The sequence below is a fragment of the Triticum dicoccoides genome, chromosome 6B (assembly GCF_002162155.2).
Source record: "Triticum dicoccoides isolate Atlit2015 ecotype Zavitan chromosome 6B, WEW_v2.0, whole genome shotgun sequence".
NCBI lineage: Eukaryota > Viridiplantae > Streptophyta > Magnoliopsida > Poales > Poaceae > Triticum > Triticum dicoccoides.
Window position 1 is genome coordinate 26,482,432 of NC_041391.1, and position 6,527 is coordinate 26,488,958.

The window sequence follows — 6,527 nt, forward strand, 5'->3', positions numbered from 1 at the left end:
TATCTTGCCATGAGGTAACAATTTATTTGGCGCTCGTAGAACCGCTTACAGTGCTTTTCGTAAGCGGCGCACAACCGCACTACAATCGTTTTTTATTTGGGCGACCCATAAATAGGCACTCGGGCATAGTTTGGTCGCTGGTTTTGGGAAGCTTATGGAAGGTTTCCATTTTTTTTTTAAGTTGAGTCTTCTGGATGTTTTTTATCCAGTTTTTTCTTTTACAATTTCTTGTTTTATTATGGTGCAAAATGTTTTCGAATTAAAAAACTTTCTTCAAATTCATTAACTTTTGTTTTCAAATTAGATGAACTTTGTCAACCCACAACTTCTTTTCCAAAATTCATAAACTTTTGTTTAACTTCCTGGCCTTTTTTTTCTAATTCCTTAACTTCCTTTCCAAAATCGAGGAACTTTTTTCAACTCCGCAAACTTTTCTTGCGCCCAGCAAACTTTTTTTTCAACCCTTGAACTTTTTCAAGTTTGTAAAAAAAATCATACCCATGACCTTTTTTAAGAGGTAAATACAGCAGGAGTCGTAGTACTTGCATGAGCGATGGTCAGTTTGGTGCATAAACTTGCTAAATACGTGTTTCTGGTCATCAAACTGGCACGATCGTTTATATATAGTCACATTTGGTGTATGCGGACGTATCCGTTGCCTACATGGCATGCCAGCGTGGCTAGGACCCACTGTCAGCCGCTGTCGTATGGCAGAATTTGCAGTAAAGCCCTTGGCCTTTTTTATTTATGTATCAAGCCACTAAAATAAAAATGATAAAAAAACAAATACAGGTAGAGGGTTTGGAACCAGCAACCTGCCCCTTGCAAGCTTGTGTGGACAACCACTAGACCAATGATTATTCATGTTTGATAACACCAGAACTAACATGTAGTATATCATGTAAACATGGACCAAAAATAAATTCAAAAAAGAAATGTAACCCGAAAAAAAAACGCACCATGGGTCGACCATCCGACAAAGATTACCACCAAGCTACGAGAACACAAAATCTAATGAAGGGATAAAAAACTTTATGTGGCTATTCCTTCTTGTTCTATGTAAGAAACAACTTATATTCTTTGTTTGTGACATCCAAAAAGTGTCTACATATTTCAAAAAAAGATACATGACATTTGAAAAATGTTTAAGCATTGTAAAAATATATTTGTGTAAATAAAAAATATGTTGGATATAAAAATGTTCATGCATTTCAAAAAACCGTTCATGTCATTTCCTAAAAAAATTATACAATGTTAAATTCGCATAGTGTAAAAAGGTTTCATACCATCCAAAAATGTTTAACACGTATTGATTTTTTTCAAAAAAATGTAATCATATGTTTAAAACTTATTAAACGTGTATAAAACTGTTTTTAGGTGTATATTGGGAAAACTACACATCAAAAGATATATTTCTTAAAAGTTTGTCCAAATTTTTTCAAATACATGATTAACATATTAGAACATTTTATACACTTCTAATTTTTTGTAAACATACGATTACTATTTTATAAAATAAAAGTTTTTAGAACTTTTTTTAAATGCATGTTAAATATTTTTGGATGGTACGAAACATTTTTTCAAATAAACGAACATTTAAGTACATTGTATAAACATTTTGCGAAATGTCATCAACAGTATTTTGAAATGCGCAACCATTTTAGAAATGCAATATATGTTTTTGTATTAAAAAATATGTTTTACAATGCTTAAATATATTTTTTAAATGTCATGTACCTTTTTTTGGTAACACATAAATATTTTTTGACTTTCACAAACACAAAAATACAAGTTGTTTTCTTACATAGTAGAACGGCAAAAATGTTTATCCCTTCTAACATGTTGTGTTGTACTAGCTTGGTGGTAATCTTAGTTAATGTTGACCACAAGATCACATGATCGAGCCACGGTGCTCTTTTTTTTCAGGTTACATTCCTTTTCAAATTAATTTTCGGTGGCAACCCCCCACCATCCATTTTTTTATCATTTTATCTAGGGGCTTAATACAGAAATAAGAAACAAAAAAACTAACGCCCACACGTGTGGCATCTTGCACATCGTCCACACGCCTCCATCACCACTCATTTTGCCACGTATGAACATATGACATCAACAGGATTCTTTTTGATTTTTGGCTTAAAAATGTTTTATCTCGTAATTAAAAAATTGAATTAAAAATCTGTTTTCACCATTAAATCCGTCTCGACGAGATCTTCAAAACTAGATCCCATGTTGATATGTTTTCACGAAAAAAAATTGCCCAAAAGTTGCCATGATGTTTACACTGTAGTTGCCATAGTGCTTTAAACTAAAGTAGCCATGTGGCAATTTTAGTTTGTAGGGCATGACAATTTTAGTTTTTTTATGATGGCAATTCCAGTACTTTGAGCATGAAAATGATTTTTTGCATGAACCATTACAATTTTAAGTGCATGTATCATGACAATTTTAGTTTATGGTTCATGGCAAGTCTAGTTTCTTAATTCCCCGTTTTATAATATGTAAAAAGTTACTTTTAAATGTAGAAGAAAAATAGCTGAAACATATCATCGCAACTTCAGTGTAAACATCATGATAATTCATGTGCAATAGACATGGCAACTTTTAACCCAAAAAAATCGTCGAAATATATTGATATGAGATCTAGTTTCGAAGATCTTGTCGCGAGGGATTTAATGGTGAAAACCGATCTTCAATCGGATTTTTCATTTAAGAGATAAAATATTTAAAACTAAAAATCCAAAAAGATTCCCACATGCATGCATGCGGTGACATGGTGCAGTTTGTGTGTTATAGAGCGTGTGGACGGGTTTTTTTTTTGCATGGTAATACGTGTCTCATTTATATAGAATAAAGATCAAGTTACAAGGCACGTAAGCACCGACCATACATGACTGAAAAGATAGGAAAATCCTATGCAAAATACCAGCGCATGTCCCTTTCCTTCGACACCACCGGAGCGGCCACCAAAGGGTAAAAAGACGGATCACCTCTTCCCCCAAGCTCGACGCGGCTCCATCGCTGATCAGCAGCTTTACGGACCTCCAAAGTAGTTTACCAAAAGCAAAACCATAGCTGTTGAAAGAATCAGACCGGGGAAACATTGTCCCCGGACACGCCATCGAACTTCAGAACTGACACCCTTGCATGACGACGACGTCGGAGAAGGAAACCAGAACTGTCCGCCTTCGACCACAGACCCAACACAAGATACTCCATCTTCCAGCTGTCACTTGCGTAGACAAACGCCTGCGCGTACTCCTGAACGACAAAACCTCCCTGCTCCACCATGACGTCGGAGACAACGCCACAGCAACGGGGACAGAGCAGAAGGAGAGATACACCTGATGAAGTTGCCGCCGCCGCCTCCTCAACACCATCCATGAACCCTAACGTTGTCGATCTGAGGGATCGACAGAGACACGATGCCATCAACTCTGAGACGCCACCATGAAGGACACCGCCGGTGTGGGAGTGGGGTTGAGGCAGATTTATTCGTCCGGACGCCGCTCCCACCACCCCAACGACGCACCACGACCTACAAATCCAAATCCTAACTACAGAGCGGAGGAACAGGGTCCCCCCTCCCTCCTGCCGCCGGAGCAGCAGTCGAAGGGAGAGGGGGCCAGCGCACCGACCGGTGGAGATTGGAGGAAAAAGTGCCTCACCCTATTCGCCTGGTGGTGGCGGCGGCTAGGGTAGGAAAACTCGGGTTTGACAGTTTGACGGTCTTGCCGTGTTGGGGACTAGAATTTCGCGTGTGGACGGGGTTGATTCCCACCGGGTTGAGATCCTCTGCAGTACCGTATGGTGTTGTACTGTCGATGACATGTGGGGCCAAGTCCCACATGGCAGTGACTGTACAGCACCGTACAGTACTGCAGAGGATCCTAACCCATTCCCACCACACGTGCGGGCGTTAGCGTTATCCATAGAAAAAGCAAAGGGCTTTTCTAGAAATTTTATCATGCGACAGCAGCGTCTGCCCACGTAGGTTACAGATACGTCCGTGTACATGAAAAATGAGCGTATATGAACGTCCGTGCAAGTTTGATGACTAGAAGCACATATATTACAAAGTTTGTGCACCAAACTGACCATTGCGTGTAAAGTTCTATAACTTCCGGTGTATTTACCTCTTTTTTGAACCCCACAAAGTTTTTTTTTACTTTAACACATGATTTTTGTTCGTGAACTAGCTTTCAAGTTAATGATTATTTTCATACTCGAGAACAATTTTCAAATTCATGATTTTTTTCCAAACTCATGATTATTTTCCAAAACTCATGATTTTCTCCAAATTCATGAACATTGTTAAATTCAAATTCGTGAACAAATTTTCAAATTCGTAAAGTTTTTTAAACTCAATATTTTCAAATTTGAATTAATGATCTTGTTTCTAAATTCTCCTTGTTTTTAGTGAATTTTGGGAAATATTTTAGATGCACAAATTCTGGAACATTTTTTGAAATTACGTAATGTTTTTCGAAATTCGTGAATTTTTTCAAATCCATAAATTTCAGAACATTTATTCAATTCCATGAAGTTTTGTAAAATTCATTATTTGTTTCCAAATCGTGATTTTTTCCCAAATATGTAAACGGTTTTCGTCTCAAAAAATTTGTGAAAAGTAATATAAAAAATGGCTAATTGTTTTCCAAGTGGACCAACTGCCTAAAAAATCAAAAGTTATCTAGCGTTTTTTAAGAGAAAGAAAAGAAGTTGGCAAAGGAAAGCGAGCCAGCGGGTGAATAAGGCGAGTGATAAGCGAACCAACCTGTGGTTGGATTGTTAGAGGGACCATGGTATCCTCAGTCCACCAGGGTTCAAGTCCTAGTGCTCGCATTTATTCCTGGATTTATTTTCAGGATTTCTTGCGATGCGCATTCAGTGGGAGGAGACGTTCCCATCGACGACGAGGTGGCTATGGCGACTTCGTAAACTTTAAGATGATATGCCGGCTCAGTCTTTCGGAGGTGCTCATAGGCGTATGGTGTGCGTGTGTGCGTTCATTGGGATGAGTGTATGCGCGTGTATATGAGCGCTTGCGTCTGTACTATGTACCAGTTTTGGAACGTTTTTTTATTTTATTTCTTCAGCCCGTAGTTTTTCTTTTTTCTTGTTTCATTTCTTTTTTCATTTTCAAGTTTTTTTTTGTTTCAAGAAAATGTTCGCAAATTTCAAATATTTCTGGGAAATCAAAAGGTTGTTCCTATTTTTCAAATTATGTTCACAATTTTGAAATATGTTTGCTAATTTGAAAACAATTGTTTGGAATTTCAAAAATTGTTCGTGGTTTTCAAACATTGTTTGAGTTTCTCAAAAAATGTTTCCATTTTGAAAAAAAAATGTTTGAGTTCCTGTTCTCAATATTTCTTTGCAAATTAAAAAAAAATCCTGCCATGTTTCAAAATTGTTCAATTTTCTTCAAAACTTGTTCATGATTGTCAAAAATTGTTTGGAATTTTTTAAAATGTTCCCTTTTCAAGATTTGTTCACAAATTGAAAAAATGTTCCTGTTTTTGAAAATTTATCCACATATTTTGCAAAACTTGTTCTTGACTGTCAAAAATTGTTCATAGTTTTAAAAAATGGTCCAAGTTTTCAAGATTGGTTCACGAATTTTATAATATTCTCCAAAAAAAGTTGTTCCTACTGCAAAATACGTAATATTTCTGAGAGCATACGTTTTCCTGCCAGGAAAAATTGTATTGCTGTGAGAGGCTTCGGCCTCAACACAACAATACGGCACTGACAGATAGGTACACAAAGATACGACAGACATGAAAGTTCTTTTTTGTTGTTGACTGTTTTTGAGATTGCTAACCACTTGTTTCAAGTGGTAGGAAAAGTACGGTTTGATATAGTGGATATGTTTCAAATGAATTGACAAGCCTAATTTTGGTAGTCTCACGTTAATTAGTCGTTTTGTTGGTTCTAGTTAGTTGGAAGGAGACGGGTATGGAATTTAATGCTGATCATCACTCCTCAGGGCGCCTCTGTTCATTTTAAGTTATGCCCTAAACGCGTGCGTGTGTGAATTGTATTAGTACTCCCCTCCTATTTCACATACTTAACATTGTCAGCTAATCTAGTCGTTGTGCTTAGGCTAGTTTTATTTCCGTTGAAATAAACCTGCTGCATGAGCTGCGGACTGTGCGTGCCATGCAAGTAGCTAGCGCGGGCCAGTTGGACGTGGTCACCACGATCGGTCCGGTAGATTCGCAGGTGGCTTAGGAGGCACGATCAGCGCTCGTGGCATGGCGTGAGCTCGGCGGATCGTGGCGCATAGTTAGGATCGCTACCTGCCTCTCTTTCCTTGTAAGGAATAAATAGCAGTGGAAAAAACGAGAAAATATTGCAAGATTGCACGCGACGCAACAACCCTGTCTCCTCTGTGATCGTGAGACTTGAGTGTCTAGATTCCTAACAAGTGGTATTCAGAGCCTCGTTTAGCGATCCCGATCATGTCCGATCACGGAGAATAGCTGGACGCGGCTGCGGCGGCGGCAGCGGCCCTCAACGCA